Raw genomic sequence first — 20,797 nt, forward strand, 5'->3', positions numbered from 1 at the left:
ATTTAGGTATATTTAGTTTTCCACATGCTTAACTTTTAGTAACAAACCAGAGATGGGTCGAGTCGCCGAAATTGTACTTAAGTAAGAGTACCGTTACTTAAAAGTAATGTGAGTAGTGATTCAAACTATTACTTGAGTAAGTATTCCTAAAAATACTGAGTTACATGTGAGTGACTTCTGTAACCATAGACATCTTATTAAGTAGACGCGAGAAATTTGGCCGCCATCTTGAAGTGGTGATCACTTCATATTCTCTACTGCTCGCTAGTGTTACCATATCTGAGTTATTGTGTAGAAATATGGGGACATAACTACAAATGTGCGCTACATTCGCTAACCGTGTTACAAAAAAGATCACTTAGAACATACTTGCCAACCCTCCCGGATTTTCCGGGAGACTCCCGAAATTCAGCGCCTCTCCCGAAAACCTCCCGGGACAAATTTTCTCCCGAAAAACTCCCGAAATTCAGGCGGACCTGAGTGACGTGTTGACAACACACAACAACAGTGTCTACCGTAAAGCAGTTCGTCTGCCGTAAACAGCAATGTTGTGACACTTTTAAACAGGACAATACTGCCATCTACTGTACATGCATATGTGACATTTTTGTGTTGATTTATTTATTTTATTTTGTGGTTTGAATTCGTTTTTGGAGCTGTCATTACACATTTATCAGTATTCACATTGGTCAGTAGGGGGCAGTAGGGCGTTTCTTCCCAATTGAATGCGATCGCCTGCAGACCGGAAGTGGCTTGTCATTCTGATGAGCGCGACCAGTCTGTGAACAATTGAAACGTCCTGTGTGCTTTTTCCTCCTGTATAACAGGTTAGTTTTGGTGAATCAACTCACTGAATAATATCCATGTGATCTTTATAAGTTAAAGTACACATTCTGATGGTGGAGCCTAACTCTAAAGTGTTTGTGAGTTGTAGTTTGTAAATGAACACTGAAATTCAAGTATTTATTTTATTTATATATATATATATATATATATATATATATATATATATATATATATATATAGCTAGAATTCACTGAAAGTCAAGTATTTCTTATATATATATACATATATATATATACATATATATATATCTTAACCACGCCCCCAACCACGCCCCCGCCCCCACCCCCCACCTCCCGAAATCGGAGGTCTCAAGGTTGGCAGGTATGACTTAGAATAATCCATAATGTTAGATATAGAGAACATACAAACCCTTTATTTATTGAGTCAAACATATTAAAGATCGTTGATATGGTAAAATTGCAAACAGCTAAAATGATGTACAAAGCAAACTATAACCTGCTACCAAAGAATGTACAACAATTCCTCTCAACTAAAGAGGAGAAATATAACCTTAGAGGAAAAAATAATTTAAAACGTTTGTATGCACGTACAACACTTAGAACCTTTAGCATATCAGTATGTGGAATTAAATTACGGAATGGATTAAGTAAAGAAGTTAAACATTGTACTGATATGATCCAGTTTAAGAGGTTATTCAAAATAATAGTGCTTACAAAGTACAAAGAAGAAGAATTATGAGAAATACTTTCAACCTGATTGAAAGTATGATATTCTTCATCTCAGTATGTTAATAATGACTGAATTAATTAATTACATATTACAAAACTGTTGTGTATACTAATTCACAGATGTTATTTTATTATATAAAAAGGTCAGTAAATGATTCTATATATTTGTAAACATTCTGAAGTGGGAAAGGGGTAGGAATAAATAAGCTTTGCTTCTTCCTACTCCTTTTTGGACATGAAGTAAAGTGAAATGATATGAAATTGTGTGATGTATTATACTGTAAGTGTGTTCATGTTCCAAATAAACTAAAAGTAAGAAAGAAAGAAAGAAATATAAGGAGACGGCGATTGATTGATTGAAACTTTTATTAGTAGATTGCACAGTACAGTACCGTATTTTCCTCACTATAAGCCGCACTTAAAAACCACAAATTTTCACAAAAGCTGACAGTGCGGCTTATAACCCGGTGCGCCTTATATATGGATTAATATAAATATTTATTTTCATAAAGGTTCGGTCTCGCAACTACGGTAAACAGCCGCCATCTTTTTTCCCCGTAGAAGAGGAAGCGCTTCTTCTTCTATGGTAAGCAACTGCCAAGGTAAGCACCCGCCCCCGTAGAAGAGGAAGCGCTTCTTCTTCTACGGTAAGCAACCACCCGCCCCCGTAGAAGAAGAAGCGCGCGGGTATTACGTTTCATTTCCTTTGTGTGTTCCATGTTTATATACGACTCCATGCGCGCCCACATCACAGATGGTGTCAAAAAACAAGTGAAGCACACAAATACAACACTCGCCGTCATTCCGGGTGGATTAACCAAAGAACTCCAACCGCTCGATATTGGTGTCAAAAGGGCATTTAAAGCACGACTGCGAACGGCGTGGGAACAATGGATGACCGAAGGCGAACACACCTTCACTAAGACAGGGAGACAGCGCCGGACGACATACGCTAACATCTGCCAGTGGATCGTAAATGCCTGGGCGGATATTTCGGTCACAACTGTGGTCCGAGCTTTCCGGAAGGCAATGACTTCGACGAGACGGAGCCGGCCATTTTGGATCCCGTATTCGCCCAACTTTTTAATTCGGACACCGAAGGAGAAGAATTCGAGAGATTTATGAATGAAGAATAACTTCAGAAAGTGAGCGTTATGTTTATTTTGTGTGTTGTGACATTAACGTTCGAGCAACATTAAGTTATTGATGTTATTGCTCTGCACTATTTTGAATTTGACTATGTTTGTGATTGCACATTTGCACATTACCGTACATTTTGGGAGTGAACAGAGTTGTTAGAACGCTGGTTTTTAATATATTATTAAAGTTTGACTGACCTATCTGACTGTTTTTTTGACATTCCTTTAGCGCAGTTAGATGCGGCTTATAACACGGGGCGGCTTATAGGTGGACAAAGTTTTGAAATATGCCGTTCATTGAAGGCGCGGCTTATAACCCAGGGCGGCTTATGGTGCGGAAAATACGGTACATATTCCGTACAATTGACCACTAAATGGTAACACCCCAATACGTTTTTCAACTTGTTTAAGTCGGGGTCCACGTAAATCAATTCATGGTACAAATTATATACTATCATCATAATACAGTCATCACACAAGTTCATCATCAGAGTATATACATTGAATTATTTACATTATTTACAATCCGGGGGGTGGGATGAGGAGGGTTTGGTTGATATCAACACTTCAGTCAGAAGGAGAATGAGTTTAGACCTTTGTTAGATCGGAATCTGGGTTTAACGTGGTTAGTGGAGCTCCCCCTGGTGTTGTGGTTATGGCGAAGTAGTTTGACATGTACTTCGGTATCAGGGAGGTGTAGCGGATTTTATGGACTAGGCTCAGTGCAAGTTGTTTTACTCTGTCCTCCACCCTGAGCCAGCCCACTTTGGAGAAGTGGGTAGGAGTGAGGTGTGATCTGGGGTGGAGGTCTAGAAGTAATCTGACTAGCTTGTTCTGGGATGTTTGGAGTCTAGATTTGAGGGTTTTGGAGGTGCTAGGGTACCAGGAGGTGCATGCGTAATCGAAAAAGGGTTGAACGAGAGTTCCCGCTAGAATCTTCATGGTGCGTTTGTTGACCAGAGAGGAGATTCTGTAGAGAACTAACTAACTTTTAGTAACAAACCAGAGATGGGTCGAGTCACCGAAATTGTACTTAAGTAAGACTACCGTTACTTAAAAGTAATGTGAGTAGTAATTCAAACTATTATTTGAGTACCGTATTTTCCGCACCATAAGCCGCCCTGGGTTATAAGCCGCGCCTTCAATGAACGGCATATTTCAAAACTTTGTCCACCTATAAGCCGCCCCGTGTTATAAGCCGCATCTAACTGCGCTAAAGGAATGTCAAAAAAACAGTCAGATAGGTCAGTCAAACTTTAATAATATATTAAAAACCAGCGTGATGTGGGCGCGCATGGAGTCGTATATCAACATGGACGGAGCTGCGTGAAAAAAGCCACCCGGCCTCTTCGCGTAAACTTCCCTTAACCACTCGCTCATCTTTTCTTCATCCATCCCTTCGAGTTAGCTTTTATGATGACGCCGGCTGGAAAGGTCTCTTTTGGCAAGGTCTTCCTTTTGAATATCACCATGGGTGGAAGTTTCTGGCCATTAGCATGGCAAGCTAGAACCACGGTGAAGGATGACTTCTCATTCCCTGTGGTGCGAATATTCACCGTACGTGCTCCCGTTGTATCCACAGTGCGGTTCACAGGAATATCAAAAGTCAGTGGAACCTCGTCCATGTTGATAATGTTCTCTGGCCGGATCTTTTTTTCAGCTATCTTGTTTTTACAATATGCACGGAAAGTAGCCAGCTTTTCTTGAAAGTCTTTAGGCAGTTGCTGTGAAATAGTAGTCCGTGTGCGGATGGAGAGATTGCGTCTTTTCATGAACCGGAAACCTGTCGCTTAGTAGGAGCCATTTTGTGGTCTTTACAGATGTAAACACACAAAGGAAATGAAACGTAATATCCGCGCGCTTCTTCTTCTTCTTCTACGCGGGCGGGTGGTTGCTTACAGTAGAAAAAGAAGCGCTTCCTCTTCTATGGGGGCGGGTGCTTACCTTGGCGGTTGCTTGCGTAGAAGAAGAAGCACTTCCTCTTCTACGGGGAAAAAAGATGGCGGCTGTTTACCGTAGTTGCGAGACCGAAACTTTATGAAAATGAATCTTAATATTAATCCATATATAAAGCGCACCGGGTTATACGCCGCACTGTCAGCTTTTGAGTAAATTTGTGGTTTTTAGGTGCGGCTAATAGTGCGGAAAATACGGTAAGTATTCCTAAAAATACTGAGTAACAGGTGAGTGACTTCTGTAACCATAGACATCTTATAAGTAGACGCGAGAACTTTGGCCGCCATCTTGAAGTGGTGACGAGGAGCCGGCGAGCAGCCTAAACTGACAGTTGACAGGTAGAAAACAAAGCTGGTGTTCAGCGTTTTCCTGCTCAAATGAGCGGACTGTTGAAAATAGGAATCGGGGGGATTACTTTTCATAAGTAAGATTTAACACTAATGTACTATTGGTGGTATTTTGTGAAAAGAAACCTATGAAATGTTCTATTTTGTCTTCATTATTTTGTAAGAATGCATCAGAATGCTTCATTTGTATGTGAAAATCACAAATAAATCTTCTGGAGGAGGATGACCCCCCTACAGGGGTTTGCTTTACAAACTTTCAGCCCCACCTAAAACAAAATTCACCAGCCGCCCCTGATTATGATGCATTCTCATTTGAGGCAAAGTATAAGACAATACTTTCTTAACAGTATAATTGTAACCAGGAATAAGTCTTCAAGTATCAATACTCAAATACTAACATTGTTGTGTAAGACATAATTTGGTTTTATTCTGAATCCAGTGACACAGATAGGTGGTTTTAGTTGATATAAAGACTTTCAGGTGTTTATATATCTTTATGTTGAAGTATTTGGCAGACGCTTTTATCCAAAGCGACATACATAAAAAATACATATAAAACAATCACTGTAAACATGATCATTTAAGGGAAGAATGTAATACAAAATATCAATACAAAGTGTCAAGACAAAATAAACTCTCGGCTTCTTCTTCTTCTTCTTCTTCTTCTTCTTCTTCTTCTTCTTCTTCTCCAGATTTTGGGGCGCTCTACCTTCCACATTTTTCACTCGATTCAAACCGTTCCAACTTCAAACTGTTCAGCCTATTCAGAAATCGCAAAAAATGTTCAGATTTCCCAGAATTCCAGATTTTCCGGGACATTTTCCCCATTCAAAATGTTTTGGCCATTTTACTTCCACCATACTGGAGAGGAGGCTACGCCGGATAGTCGAACCTCGGATTCAGGAGGAACAGTGTGGTTTTCGTCCTGGTCGTGGAACTGTGGACCAGCTCTATACTCTCGGCAGGGTCCTTGAGGGTGCATGGGAGTTTGCCCAACCAGTCTACATGTGCTTTGTGGACTTGGAGAAGGCATTCGACCGTGTCCCTCGGGAAGTCCTGTGGGGAGTGCTCAGAGAGTATGGGGTTTCGGACTGTCTGATTGTGGCGGTCCGCTCCCTGTATGATCAGTGTCAGGGCTTGGTTCGCATTTCCGGCAGTAAGTCGGACACGTTTCCGGTGAGGGTTGGACTCCGCCAAGGCTGCCCTTTGTCACCGATTCTGTTCATAACTTTTATGGACAGAATTTCTAGGCGCAGTCAAGGCGTTGAGGGGATCCGGTTTGGTGGCTGCAGGATTAGGTCTCTGCTTTTTGCAGATGATTTGGTCCTGATGGCTTCATCTGGCCAGGATCTTCAGCTCTCACTGGATCGGTTCGCAGCTGAGTGTGAAGCGACTGGGATGAGAATCAGCACCTCCAAGTCCGAGTCCATGGTTCTCGCCCGGAAAAGGGTGGAGTGCCATCTCCGGGTTGGGGAGGAGATCTTGCCCCAAGTGGAGCAGTTCAAGTACCTCGGAGTCTTGTTCACGAGTGAGGGAAGAGTGGATCGTGAGATCGACAGGCGGATCGGTGCGGCGTCTTCAGTAATGCGGACGCTGTATCGATCCGTTGTGGTGAAGAAGGAGCTGAGCCGGAAGGCAAAGCTCTCAATTTACCGGTCGATCTACGTTCCCATCCTCACCTATGGTCATGAGCTTTGGGTTATGACCGAAAGGACAAGATCACGGGTACAAGCGGCCGAAATGAGTTTCCTCCGCCGGGTGGCGTGGCTCTCCCTTAGAGATAGGGTGAGAAGCTCTGTCATCCGGGGGGAGCTCAAAGTAAAGCCGCTGCTCCTCCACATCGAGAGGAGCCAGATGAGGTGGTTCGGGCATCTGGTCAGGATGCCACCCGAGCGCCTCCCTAAGGAGGTGTTTAGGGCACGTCCGACCGGTAGGAGACCACGAGGAAGACCCAGGACACGTTGAGAAGACTATGTCTCCCGGCTGGCCTGGGAACGCCTCGGGATCCCCCGGGAGGAGCTGGACGAAGTGGCTGGGGAGAGGGAAGTCTGGGCTTCCCTGCTTAGGCTGCTGCCCCCGCGACCCGACCTCGGATAAGCGGAAGAAGATGGATGGATGGATGGACTTCCACCATTTCCACATTTTTCAATCGATTCAAACCATTCCACTCATCCTAGACCAGTGGTGCTCATTATGTCGATCGCGATCTACCGGTCGATCTCGGAGGGTGTGTCAGTCGATCACCAGCCAGGCATTAAAAAAATAGTCCTAAAAATGAGCGATCATAAATCTTCACTATGACGTCACTTTCGTCACTTGATTGACATTCACGGCACCCGAGGGTCTTTTGAGATGACGCTGGCTGCTGCCAGCTCATTACAATTACCGACTGGAAGGCGAGAAACACTTGATTTCAACAGACTCTGGCGCCGTACCTGTCGTCAAAACTCCAAAGACCGACTGCACAGTTGCACAGTTGCGCTAACAAAATAAGAGTCTCAGAAAGCTGGCGTGCACAAGATAGCAAGCTACGGAGTTTGCCGACAATGTATTTCTTGTAAAGTGTATACAAAGGAGTACGGAAGCTGGACAAATAAGATGCCAAAAACCAACCACTTTCATGTGGTATTGGACAGAAAGGAGGACTTTTTTTCTCCTCCATTCGAAAATGCGGACATTATCAGCACCACTGTCTGATTCCTATCAATGCAAGTCATCAGAATCTTATATTTTTGTCTTCATGAAAGAAATGAATCTATATGTGTTAAACATGCTTGTATTATTTTTAAACACTTTAACTACACTTTTAACTTATTAACAATATTAACTATATGTGTTAAACATGCTTGTATTATCTTTAAACACCTCTAACTTATTAACAATATTAACTATATGTGTTAAACATGCTTGTATTATCTTTAAACACCTTTAACTTGTTAACAATATTAACTATGTGTTAAACATGCTTGTATTATCTTTAAACACCTTTAAGTTGTTAACAATATTAACTATATGTATTAAACATTCTTGTATTATCATTAAACACCTTTAATTTTTTAACAATATTAACTATATGTGTTAAACATGCTTGCATTATCATTAAACACCTTTAACTTGTTAACAAAAACATATATTTCATAAATAAGTAAATATAAATTATATATATGAATGAGGTAGATCCCCACGACTTGATCAATTGAAAAGTAGCTCGTCTGCAGAAAAAGTGTGAGCACCCCTGTCCTAGACATTCAAACTATTATTTTTCCAAGTTCAAAAAAATTCCAGGAATTCCCAAAATTCCCGTTTTTTCAATCCCCTTTTTCACCCTTTTTCTGTCGACTACTCCTTCCACATTTTTCAACCCACTTCAACCATTCAACCGTCAAAACATTTCTCTTAATCGGGACCAAAAACTATGTTGTGTTTTGAACTGGAAAAATTCCCGGTTTTCCCAATATTCCAGGAATTCCGTAATGCCATTTCTCAATTCAACATGTTACTACTTCAACATTTCTCGACCATTTAAAAAAATTCCAACACCAACTCATTCAGAACATTCAAATATTTTAGCATTTTCCGATTCATTTTAATCCAGTTTGTCCAGCCATGTAAACAAAAACTTTGTCCAGCAACAATAGACACTTTTCCACATCAGGAACCGGGTAAATAAAATTGCCCTTGTGTTTCCACCAAAAACTACCCGAGTAGATTTAGTTCTTCAGGAACCTTTTGGAGTTCCTGTGAGCTCGGTGGGAATATTGGAAGGTTTCCGGAAGCTGTGCTGTGGAACACTGATTGGTTGAACGCAGTTGGGGGGCGTTGCTAAAGCTTATTTTACGAACACACGACGGCCATTTACAATATGCTATATACTTGTTTATTTCTTATTTCTTGCGCATTTTATTTACAACAAAATTGACAATGGAGAGAAAGAAGAACAAAATGAACTTTTGACTTGCAGGAACTTTAGTGGGGCATATTTGTGCTGAAGAACACTGATCAGTGGAACTATCTTGCAGTGTTTTTACTCAGCCGTAGTCTTTAAACTATATGCAGTTTATTGTTGTTTATTATTTTTACAAACTTCATTACATTATGCAAAGCTACGAGAAGTGGACAGACTTTTTTAAACGTATTTACGGAGGAGTATGAAGCCGACATTGACCTCAGCTGCTTACTACTCTGACTTTGTTGGATACATGTGAAATAAAGGAGGCGGCACACGAGGTAAATAACATCAAATATTAACTATTTACTTTATTACATGTTGTAAAAGTAGTCAGTGACACTCCATTTGTGCTGTTATTAGCCTCAACCCCAGTGAACAGAATGCTAATGCTAACGCTAAAGTTGATGTGTTTGTGTAGTCAGTGTGAGAGAAACACTGACATTTAATATTGATAAATTGTTATTTACCGATAAACCCTGACATGTATTACTTATATATTGTTGTTTACAGATCAACACTGACATTTATTATTTATGTATTATTTACAGATAAACACTGACATTTTTAATGATATATTATTAACAGATAAAGACTGACATTTATTATTGATGTATTGTTATTTACAGATAAACACTGACATTTAATATCTATATATTGTAATTTACAGATAACACTGACATTATTTATATATTGTTTTTTACAGATAAACACTGACATTTATTATACATTGTTTTTTACAGATAAACACTGACATTTATTATGTATTTATTATTTACAAATAAACACTGACATTTATTATTGATATATTATTTACAGATAAAGACTGACATTTATTATTTATATATTGTTATTTACAGTTAAATACTGACATTTATTATTTATATATTATTTACAGATAAACACTAACATGTATTACTTGTGTGACAATCATTGGTACTTTAACTTTAACTTTAACTTATATATTATTATTTACAGATAAACACTGACATTTATTGTTTATGTGTTGTTATTTACAGATAAACACTGACATTTCATATTGATATATTGTTATTTACAGATAAACACTGACATTTATTATTTGTATATTGTCATTTACAGATAAACACTGACATTTATTATACATTGTTTTATACAGATAAACACTGACATTTATTATGTATTTATTCTTTACAGATAAACACTGACATTTATTATTGATATATTATTTACAGATAAACACTGGCATTTATTATTTATATATTATTTACAGATAAACACTAACATCTATTACTTGTGTGACAATTATTGGTACTTTAACTTTAACTTTAACTTATATATTATTATTTGCAGATAAACACTGACATTTATTGTTTATGTATTGTTATTTACAGATAAACACTGACATTTATTATTTATATATTATTTACAGATAAACACTAACATGTATTACTTGTGTGACAATCATTGGTACTTTAACTTTAACTTTAACTTATATATTATTATTTGCAGATAAACACTGACATTTATTGTTTATGTATTGTTATTTACCGATAAACACTGACATTTCATATTGATATTGTTATTTACAGATAAACACTGACATTTCATATTGATATATTGTTATTTACAGATAAACACTGACATTTATTATTTGTATATTGTAATTTACAGATAAACACTGACATGTATTATTAATGTATTATTTACAGATAAACCCTGGCATTTATTATTTATATATTATTTACAGATTAACACTGACATTTATTATTGATATATTGTTATTTACAGATAAACACTGACATTTATTATTTATATATTATTAACAGATAAACACTGACATGTATTATTTATATACTATTTACAGAGAAACACTAACATTGATTACTCATATATTGTTATTCACAGATAAACACTGACATTATTTATATATTGTTATTTACTGATAAACATTGACATTTAATATTGATGTATTGTTATTTACAGATAAACAATTAGCATTTATTATTCATATATTGTTATTTACAGAAACACTGACAATTGTTATTTATATATTATTTACAGATAAACACTGACATTTATTATCTATTTATTGTTATTTACAGATAACACTGACATTTATTATTTATATATTGTTATTTACAGATAAACACTGACATTTATTATTTGTATATTGTCATTTACAGATAAACACTGACTTTTATTATAAATATATTGTTATTTACAGATAAACCCTGACATTTATTATTTATATATTATTTACAGATTAGCACTGACATTTATTATTGATAAATTGTTATTTACAGATAAACACTGACATTTATTATTTGTATATTGTTATTTACAGATAAACCCTGACATTTATTATTTATATATTATTTACAGATTGACACTGACATTTATTATTGATAAATTGTTATTTACAGATAAACACTGACATTTATTATTAAAATTAAAAAGTTAAAGTACCAATGATTGTCACACACACACTAGGTGTGGCGAAATTATTCTCTGCATTTGACCCATCACCCTTGATCAACCCCTGGGAGGTGAGGGGAGCAGTGGGCAGCAGCGGTGGCCGCGCCCGTGAATCATTTTTGGTGATTTAACCCCTTAATTCCAACCCTTGATGCTGAGTGCCAAGCAGGGAGGTATATATTATTTACAGATAAACACTAACATTTATTACTTATATATTGTTATTTACAGATAAACACTGACATTATTTATATATTGTTATTTACAGATACACGTTGACATTTAATATTGATGTATTGTTATTTACAGATAAACAATGACATTTATTATTTATATATTTACAGATGAACACTGACATTTATTATCTATATATTGTTTTTTACAGATAACGCTGACATTTATTATTTATATATTGTTATTTACAGATAAACGTTGACATTTAATGTTGATGTATTGTTATTTCCAGATAAACAATGACATGTATTATTTATATATTATTTACAGATGAACACTGACATTTATTATTTATATATTATTTACAAATAAACACTAATATTTATTACTTATATATTGTTATTTACAGATAAACACTGATATTTTTTATATATTGTTATTTACAGATAAACACTGACATTTATTATCTATATATTGTTTTTTACAGAACGCTGACATTTATTATTTATATATTGTTATTTACAGATAAACACTGACATTTATTATTTATATATTATTTGCAGATTAACACTGACATTTATTATTGATATATTGTTGTTTACAGATAAACACGGACATTTATTATTTATATATTATTTACAAATAAACACTAATATTTATTACTTATATATTGTTATTTATAGATAAACACTGACATTATTCATATATTGTTATTTACAGATAAACATTGGCATTTATTATTGATGTATTGTTATTTACAGATAAACAATGACATGTATTATTCATATTATGTTATTTACAGATAAACACAGACGTTTATTATTTATATATTATTTACAGAAGAACACTGACATTTATTATCTATATATTGTTATTTACAGATAACGCTGACATTTATTATTTATATATTGTTATTTACAGATAAACACTGACATTTATTATTTATATATTATTTGCAGATTAACACTGACATTTATTATTGATATATTGTTGTTTACAGATAAACACGGACATTTATTATTTATATACTATTTACAAATAAACACTAATATTTATTACTTATATATTGTTATTTACAGATAAACACTGACATTATTTATATATTGTTATTTACAGATAAACATTGGCATTTAATATTGATGTATTGTTATTTACAGATAAACAATGACATGTATTATTCATATTATGTTATTTACAGATAAACACAGACGTTTATTATTTATATATTATTTACAGATAAACACTGACATTTATTATTTATATATTGTTATTTACCGATAAACACTGACATTTATTCTTGATTTATTGTTATTTACAGATAAACCCCGACATGTATTATTTATATATTATTTACAGATAAACACTGACATTTATTATTTATATATAATTTACATATAAACACTGACATGTATTATTGATATTTTGTTATTTACAGATAAACACTGACATTTATTATTGATATATTGTTGTTCACAGTTGAAATGGATCAAAAGGAATTGCCCGACCCTCATGAATTCATCATTTACTGAGAGGACAACTTTCTGACTGTTGGACATTGCGAACAAAATCCTGACTTTTTATAAACAATTCAGTACACTTTATTTTTTTAAATGGTTTTGTATATTATTGCTTTGTATTGACTTACTTTTTAGTCAAATAAGTGTGACCTAATATTGTCTGTTTATTAACATGGTATCAGTGTAGATTACATATAGTAAACCACTCCTCCATTCATCTTCAGCCCGATTTGTAGAAAGTACCTAAACTGGGAAATGCGGTGGAAACACAAACCACACACTTCTCCAGTTCCAGGAACCAGAAGTTCCAGGAACCTAAAGTTCCTGAACTTTTGGTGGAAAAGGGCCTAATAGTCATCCCCCACAAATCATGTGCCCAATCGAGCCCTAAAGAACTGATCCACAACCAGGTAAAAAGGATCACAAGATTGAGAATACAAGTTATTTTGCTTGCATAGCAACACTTTCACAACCTTGAAGCTTGGTCTACTTGGCTGATGTGAAGTTTCTGAGCTGCGTACTATTTATCGCCTCTAGGGGGAGCCATTCTCTTATCATTGGGAAGCGGCGCTCAGGTTCCTAGACATTTGTAGGCCCTTCCACTCCTCCCCATCTCTTGCCTCCTCTCGCACTCTTTCAATGAATACTAATGCGGCGAGTGGGCCCACCTCCCTTTCCTCCCGTCCTTTTCCGTCGCAGGGATGGGCGGGAGAGGGGAGACGCTTCCAGCTTCACATCTTCCCCACATGATGCAGGCAGCGCTCGCCGTACTCGGAGCAGCAGACCGCCACCCCCCAATGCCTCGTTCCCCCTCCCACGGCGCGTGTCGCCACGGCCGCAACAATGTCTTACCTGTGTGAGTCCGAGCAGAGTTGAGGGACCGAGTCCGGGGGGGTGGGGGGGGGGACCGGAGGCACATCCGTGCCCATGCTTCTTCTGGACGGGAAGGTTTTTCTGGGGGTGAGCAGAAGGCAGCCGGGGAAGGGGAACAACTGGCGCTAGCCAATCCCCACCACCCGCTTCCAAGCTGGAGACGACGGAGGCCACTGGAGTATTTGCTTTTATCTTTCGTTTTCTCTTCTTTTTCTTCCTCATCGCGCTGCTGGGAGGCGCTTTTTCTTTTCATTTGCTGGCGCTCTCCGTCCTCTGCCTTCTCATCTACTTTGCCATTTACCTGCTCAACAATTTCTTCTATTTATGAGCCGCGCCGGGAGGCCGAGCGACACCAGGACCCGCACAGAGGAAGGGGGTTTTTGTGGCCCTCCTCTCCAGTGGTCCCTCCTTCCTCGTCCATTGCTTCCTTCCGCTGTGCAGCCCACGCCGCCTCCTGCCTTCACCGCCTCCGCTCCTAACTTCTGGAATCCGCCACTGTGTTAATTACCCTTCTTATGATGAAGACCTCAACTTTTCTCCTTGCTTTTTTTCTTCTCATTTCATCCTATGCATCGTTTCTGGGCCGCTCTTAAATCTAACAATAGGTAGGTCTACTAAGTCTTTTGTGTTTTCTAAGGGTTTTTTTTTTGGTGCATTTTGCTCAGCATACCTTGACAACACACACACTTCCATCAACATCCTCCTTCCTAATTATTCCCTTTTTCCTTCTCTTCAAGCAACCACATTCTTGCTCTTTCATTATTAAAAAAGTGAAAATAAGAGACATCCAACACCTTCCTTTGCGAGCAGTGTCCAAAAAAAATATTAAATTTTTAATCTGTCCTGTCCAGCCACTCAGACAAATCGTATTGTTGATGTAGATGATCTATATCTGCTGTACAGATTTACTTTGTGTTGGATACTTCTCTGGTTGCCTTATTGAGTAGAATTGTATTCAACAAAACCAGTTTTCTTTTCAAGTAATGTTAAAAAATTATCAGAGTTGTTTCTCTATTTTATGGAGGGATATAATTAATTAACCATAGAACTGGCACCCGATGTTATTAAAAAAGTGTTGCTTTTCAATCCAGAATCGATTCTGAATTGAATCGGATCAAATCGTGTGCTGCCCAAAGACTCACAGCCCTACCAAATAATACATTGCAAAAAACGGTTTGAATCAAGAATCACGGTGAATGGAGAATCGATTCGGAATCAATCGTTACCCCCATGAATCAAATCGAATCGTCTGGTGCCCAAAGATTCGTAGCTCTACCAAATAATACACTGCGAGAAACGGTTCGAATCAATCATTTTTTGTGAATGGAGAATCGATTTTGAATCGGGTCGTCACCCCAGGAATCGGATCAAATCGAACCGTGCGGTGCCCCAAAGATTCACAGCCCTACCAAATAATACATTGCAAGAAACGGTTTGAATCGATAATTGTGGTGAATGGAGAATTGGTTCTGAATGCAATCGTCACCCCAGGAATCGGATCGAATCGTGTGGTGCCCAAAGATTCATAGCTCTACCAAATAATACACCGTGAGAAACGGCTCGAATCAATAATTTTTTGTGAATGGAGAATCGATTTTGAATCGGGCCGTCACCCCAGGAATCGGATCAAATCGAATCGGGTGGTGCCCAAAGATTCATAGCCCTACCAAATAATACATTGCGAGAATGGTTTGAATTAGGACTCGTGGTGAATGGAGAATCAATTCTGAATGGAATATTCAACCCAGGAATCGGATCAAATCGAATCGTGTGGTGCCCAAAGACTCACAGCCCTACCAAATAATACATTGCAAAAAACGGTTTAAATCACGGTGAATGGAGAATCGATTCGGAATCAATCGTTACCCCCATGAATCAAATCGAACCGTCTGGTGCCCAAAGATTCATAGCTCTACCAAATAATACACTGCGAGAAACAGTTCGAATCAATCATTTTTTGTGAATGGAGAATCGATTTTGAATCGGGTCGTCACCCCATGAGTCGGATCAAATCGAATCGTGCGGTGCCCCAAAGATTCACAGCCCTACCAAATAATACATTGCAAGAAACGGTTTGAATCAATAATTGTGGTGAATGGAGAATTGGTTCTGAATGCAATCGTCACCCCAGGAATCGGATCGAATCGTGTGGTGCCCGAAGATTCGTAGCTCTACCAAATAATACACTGCGAGAAACGGTTCGAATCAATCATTTTTTGTGAATGGAGAATCGATTTTGAATCGGGTCGTCACCCCAGGAATTGGATCAAATCGAATCGTGCGGTGCCCCAAAGATTCACAGCCCTACCAAATAACACATTGCAAGAAACGGTTTGAATCAATAATTGTGGTGAATGGAGAATTGGTTCTGAATGCAATTGTCACCCCAGGAATCGGATCGAATCGTGTGGTGCCCAAAGATTCACAGCCCTACCAAATAATACATTGCGAGAATGGTTTGAATTAGGACTCGTGGTGAATGGAGAATCAATTCTGAATGGAATATTCAACCCAGGAATCGGATCAAATCAAATCGTGTGGTGCCCAAAGACTCACAGCCCTACCAAATCATACATTGCAAAAAACGGTTTGAATCAAGAATCACGGTGAATGGAGAATCGATTCGGAATCAATCGTTACCCCCATGAATCAAATCGAATCGTCTGGTGCCCAAAGATTCGTAGCTCTACCAAATAATACACTGCGAGAAACGGTTCGAATCAATAATTTTTTGTGATTGGAGAATCGATTTTGAATCGGGTCGTCACCCCAGGAATCGGATCAAATCGAACCGTGCGGTGCCCCAAAGATTCACAGCTCTACCAAATAATACATTGCAAGAAACGGTTTGAATCAATAATTGTGGTGAATGGAGAATTGGTTCGGAATGGAATCGTCACCCCAGGAATCGGATCGAATCGTGTGGTGCCCAAAGATTCACAGCCCTACCAAATAATACATTGCGAGAATGGTTTGAATTAGGACTCGTGGTGAATGGAGAATCAATTCTGAATGGAATATTCAACCCAGGAATTGGATCAAATCGAATCGTGTGCTGCCGAAAGACTCACAGCCCTACCAAATAATACATTGCAAAAAACGGTTTGAATCAAGAATCACGGTGAATGGAGAATCGATTCGGACTCAATCGTTACCCCCATGAATCAAATCGAATCGTCTGGTGCCCGAAGATTCATAGCTCTACCAAATAATACACTGCGAGAAACGGTTCGAATCAATAATTTTTTGTGAATGGAGAATCGATTTTGAATCGGGTCGTCACCCCAGGAATCGGATCAAATCGAATCGTGTGGTGCCCCAAAGATTCACAGCCCTACCAAATAATACATTGCAAGAAACGGTTTGAATCAATAATTGTGGTGAACGGAGAATTGGTTCTGAATGCAATCGTCACCCCAGGAATCGGATCGAATCGTGTGGTGCCCAAAGATTCACAGCCCTACCAAATAATACATTGCGAGAATGGTTTGAATTAGGACTCGTGGTGAATGGAGAATCAATTCTTAATGGAATATTCAACCCAGGAATCGGATCAAATTGAATCGTGTGGTGCCCAAAGACTCACAGCCCTACCAAATAATACATTGCAAAAAACGGTTTAAATCACGGTGAATGGAGAATCGATTCGGAATCAATCGTTACCCCCATGAATCAAATCGAATCGTCTGGTGCCCAAAGATTCATAGCTCTACCAAATAATACACTGCGAGAAACGGTTCGAATCAATAATTTTTTGTGAATGGAGAATCGATTTTGAATCGGGTCGTCACCCCAGGAATCGGATCAAATCGAATCGTGTGGTGCCCCAAAGATTCACAGCCCTACCAAATAATACATTGCAAGAAACGGTTTGAATCAATAATTGTGGTGAATGGAGAATTGGTTCTGAATGCAATTGTCACCCCAGGAATCGGATCGAATCGTGTGGTGCCCAAAGATTCACAGCCCTACCAAATAATACTTTGCGAGAATGGTTTGAATTAGGACTCGTGGTGAATGGAGAATCAATTCTGAATGGAATATTCAACCCAGGAATCGGATCAAATCGAATCGTGTGCTGCCCAAAGACTCACAGCCCTACCAAATAATACATTGCAAAAAACGGTTTAAATCAAGAATCACGGTGAATGGAGAATCGATTCGGAATCAATCGTTACCCCCAGGAATCAAATCGAATCGTCTGGTGCCCAAAGATTCATAGCTCTACCAAATAATACACTGCGAGAAACGGTTCGAATCAATAATTTTTTGTGATTGGAGAATCGATTTTGAATCGGGTCGTCACCCCAGGAGTCGGATCAAATCGAATCGTGTGGTGCCCCAAAGATTCACAGCCCTACCAAATAACACATTGCAAGAAACGGTTTGAATCAATAATTGTGGTGAATGGAGAATTGGTTCTGAATGCAATCGTCACCCCAAGAATCGGATCGAATCGTGTGGTGCCCAAAGATTCATAGCTCTACCAAATAATACACTGCGAGAAACGGTTCGAATCAATAATTTTTTGTCAATGGAGAATCGATTTTGAATCGGGTCGTCACCCCAGGAATCGGATCAAATCGAATCGTGTGGTGCCCCAAAGATTCACAGCCCTACCAAATAATACATTGCAAGAAACGGTTTGAATCAATAATTGTGGTGAATGGAGAATTGGTTCTGAATGCAATTGTCACCCCAGGAATCGAATCGAATCGTGTGGTGCCCAAAGATTCACAGCCCTACCAAATAATACATTGCGAGAATGGTTTGAATTAGGACTCGTGGTGAATGGAGAATCAATTCTGATTGGAATATTCAACCCAGGAATCGGATCAAATCGAATCGTGTGGTGCCCAAAGACTCACAGCCCTACCAAATAATACATTGCAAAAAACGGTTTGAATCAAGAATCACGGTGAATGGAGAATCGATTCGGAATCAATCGTTACCCCCATGAATCAAATCGAATCGTCTGGTGCCCAAAGATTCATAGCTCTACCAAATAATACACCGCGAGAAACGGTTCGAATCAATCATTTTTTGTGAATGGAGAATCGATTTTGAATCGGGTCGTCACCCCAGGAATCGGATCAAATCGAATCGTGTGGTGCCCCAAAGATTCACAGCCCTACCAAATAATGCATTGCAAGAAACGGTTTGAATCAATAATTGTGGTGAACGGAGAATTGGTTCTGAATGCAATCGTCACCCCAGGAATCGGATCGAATCGTGTGGTGCCCAAAGATTCACAGCCCTACCAAATAAAACAATGCGAGAATGGTTTGAATTAGGACTCGTGGTGAATGGAGAATCAATTCTGAATGGAATATTCAACCCAGGAATTGGATCAAATCGAATCGTGTGCTGCCCAAAGACTCACAGCCCTACCAAATAATACATTGCAAAAAACGGTTTGAATCAAGAATCACGGTGAATGGAGAATCGATTCGGAATCAATCGTTACCCCCATGAATCAAATCGAATCGTCTGGTGCCCGAAGATTCATAGCTCTACCAAATAATACACTGCGAGAAACGGTTCGAATCAATAATTTTTTGTGAATGGAGAATCGATTTTGAATCGGGTCGTCACCCCAGGATTCGGATCAAATCGAACCGTGTGGTGCCCCAAAGATTCACAGCCCTACCAAATAATACATTGCAAGAAACGGTTTGAATCAATAATTGTGGTGAATGGAGAATTGGTTCTGAATGCAATCGTCACCCCAGGAATCGGATCGAATCGTGTGGTGCCCGAAGATTCATAGCTCTACCAAATAATACACTGCGAGAAACGGTTCGAATCAATAATTTTTTGTGAATGGAGAACCGATTTTGAATCGGGTCGTCACCCCAGGAATCGGATCAAATCGAACCGTGCGGTGCCCCAAAGATTCACAGCCCTACCAAATAATACATTGCAAGAAACGGTTTGAATCAATAATTGTGGTGAATGGAGAATTGGTTCTGAATGCAATCGTCACCCCAGGAATCGGATCGGATTGAATCGAATCGTGTGGTGCCCAAAGATTCACAGCCTTACCAAATAATACATTGCGAGAAACGGTTTAAATCAAGAATCTTGGTGCATGGAGAATCGATTCTGAATCGAATCCTCACCCCAGGAATTGGATTTAATCGAATCATGTAGTGGCCAAAAAAAATCACAGCCCAATCAAGTATTACATTGCGAGAAACGGTCTGAATCAATAATTGTGGTGAATGGAGAATCGGTTCTGAACCGAATCGTCACCCCAGGAATCGGATCGGATTGAATCGAATCGTGTGGTGCCCAAAGATTCCCAGCCCTACCAAATAACACATTGCGAGAAACGGTTTGAATCAAGAATCGTGGTGAATGGAAAATCAATTCTTAATTGGGAGTCGGATTGGATCGACTCGAATCGTCACAGCCCTATCAAATAAGACATTGTGAGTAGCGGCTTGAATCAAGAATCGTGGTGAATTGACAGTCGATTCTGAATGGAATAGTCACCCCAGGAATCGGATCGAACCGTGTGGTGCCCGAAGATTCACAGCCCTAGTTTTTACCTAGCACTTTGTCTCTCGTGACTCAAAACACTTTACATTGAGAAACCCATTATCTGCATCTAAGCTCCATTTACACCAGTGTGAGTGGCACTGGGAGCAAAGCGGGTGAAGTGTCTTGCCCAAGGACACAACGGCAGTGACGAGATTGGCCGCTCTGCTATCTAAGCCAGGGCGCCCCAAAGCGCGAGTGAAGAATGCATCATCGACCGGATAAGTCCGAAAAGAGATGCTACCTGGTTGTGGTTTCAGCACACTGCGGATAGTCCCAGTCCTTAATGCTTCAGTCACACACAGGATTC

At 38.8% G+C, this 20,797-nt stretch overlaps 1 protein-coding gene across 3 annotated transcripts in view; it reads left to right on the top strand.

The window, feature by feature from the left end:
* Positions 1–20,797, top strand: part of grin2ba (glutamate receptor, ionotropic, N-methyl D-aspartate 2B, genome duplicate a) — a 431,694-nt gene that overhangs the window by 7,182 nt on the left and 403,715 nt on the right. Inside the window, exon 1 of one of the 3 annotated variants that reach the window (XM_061973838.2) lies at positions 13,797–14,549. The exons of 1 other annotated variant lie outside the window; for it this stretch is intronic. The gene's annotated coding sequence lies outside the window, so the exon portion shown is untranslated. Of the gene's footprint in view, positions 1–13,796; positions 14,550–20,797 lie in introns of those variants that run through there. One more of the 3 variants, XM_061973841.2, reaches the window with a different exon arrangement.

The sequence above is a fragment of the Nerophis lumbriciformis genome, linkage group LG22, assembly GCF_033978685.3.
Source record: "Nerophis lumbriciformis linkage group LG22, RoL_Nlum_v2.1, whole genome shotgun sequence".
NCBI classification, from domain to species: domain Eukaryota; kingdom Metazoa; phylum Chordata; class Actinopteri; order Syngnathiformes; family Syngnathidae; genus Nerophis; species Nerophis lumbriciformis.